The sequence below is a fragment of the Priapulus caudatus genome, unplaced genomic scaffold (genome assembly GCF_000485595.1).
Source record: "Priapulus caudatus unplaced genomic scaffold, Priapulus_caudatus-5.0.1 Scaffold20, whole genome shotgun sequence".
NCBI classification, from domain to species: Eukaryota; Metazoa; Priapulida; class Priapulimorpha; order Priapulimorphida; family Priapulidae; genus Priapulus; species Priapulus caudatus.
The window spans coordinates 904,209-906,156 of NW_014577081.1; positions in this window are offsets into that span (position 1 = coordinate 904,209).

Here is a 1,948-nt window from a genome sequence, read left to right on the forward strand (position 1 = left end):
CAGGGGCCTCCTAGCAGCCGACCAATCAGGGGCCTCGTAGCAGCCGACCAATCACGAGCTTTGTAGCAGCCGACCAATCAGGGGCCTCCTAGCAGCCGACCAATCAGGGGCCTCGTAGCAGCCGACCAATCACGAGCTTTGTAGCAGCCGACCAATCAGGGGCCTCCTAGCAGCCGACCAATCAGGAGCCTCGTAACAGCCGGCCAATCAGGGGCCTCCAGGCAGCCGACCAATCAGGGGCCTCGTAGCAGCTGGCCAATCAGGGGCCGCCTAGCAGCCGGCCAATCAGGAGCCTGGTAGCAACCGACCAATCAGTGGTCTGCTAGCAACCGACCAATCAGAGGCCTCCTAGCAACTGGCCAATCAGAAGCCTCGTCGCAACCGACCAATCAGGGGCCTCCTAGCAGCCGACCAATCAGGGGCCTCCTAGCAACCTACCAATCAGGGGCTTCCTACCAATCGACCAATCAGGGGCCTCGTAGCAGCCGACCAATCACGAGCCTTGTAGCAGCCGACCAATCAGGGGCCTCGTAGCAGCCGACCAATCTGGGGCCTGGTAGCAGCCGACCAATCTGGGGCCTGGTAGCAGCCGACCAATCAGGGGCCTCTTAGAAGCCGGCCAATCAGGGGCCTCGTTGCATTCGACCAATCAGGGCCAACCTTCGTTATAAGCGAGTTCGTAGTTAGCCGTGTACGTGCACACGCACGCACGTGTACGTGCACACGCACGCACGCACACGTGCACATGCACGCACGCCCGTGTACGTGCACACGCACGCACGCACACGTGCACATGCACGCTCGCACGTGTACGTGCACACGCACTCACCCACGCGCGCACGTGTACGTGTACACGAACGCACCCACGTGTACGTACACACGCACGCTCGCACGCACGTGTACGTAGACACGCACGCATGCACGTGTCGTGTCGCTGCTTTCATCGTGAGTTGAACGCAATAATTGGTTTATGCTAGGCACGCCCCTCAACAACCAGCAGCTACGATGGCGTAGTGAATTTGCACTAGAATTCATCAACATTTGCGTACGCAGGTGCTACGCTGCGTTGATGAATCGCACCTGCGAGCTTTGCGTACGTACTTCGTAGAAACTCTGTGTACGCAATACACTTTACGCATCGTTGATGAATCTCGCCCCAGAATCGCTACGAGTTGCAGTTGCACGTTTCCGCATACGTAGCGATTTCACAGCAATTTCGACTGCGATTCTGGAATCGCTGCCTAGTTGCATGAAAAAGTCGCATGTCTGCGCTAGGCTTAAGAGTGTTATAACGCAATACCCGTTAACACGCCAAGGGCGCCGTACGTCACCAGATGGCGCTGTTCATTTTGCAATATATCAGAAATTCTTCAGGACCTCATGTAGTACGCGTATGCAAAGTTTCACAATTCTAACCAAAAGTGCACAATCCATGTGCTTATCCGCTGGACTAGAACGCGTGGTGCTGTTGATGTTATTACTCGCTTACCAATTATTACGCTTAAAAATCATGGAAAATAACCTCACCTGTGTGTGAACTAACTTTATGAAAAATGACTTACCTTGGTTGTAAGTCCACCGCGCCCTAGATATACGCCGATCTTAAACGTTTGTTCATCCTGGTGTAGTTCATACGTGGCAGAGCAATGGCTTTTATCAAGCGATGATATTGTAGCTGACGCTCAAATGCCTTATATACGAACCCTCCAGCCAACAGACATCGCCAATTCAAAGATGCTAACACCAACCAATTTACGCGTCTCGTCGTCTGGTGCAATAACAACAAACATCTAGACGCGCAAATATGTCTTTATCGTTATACAGCCATATGCAGTTCTTCAGACACGTGCATGTGTGTGTGTGTGTGTGTGTGTGTGTGTGTGTGTGTGTGTGTGTGTGTGTGTGTGTGTGTGTGTGCACGTGTATGTGTGCGCAAGTGTGGGTAGGT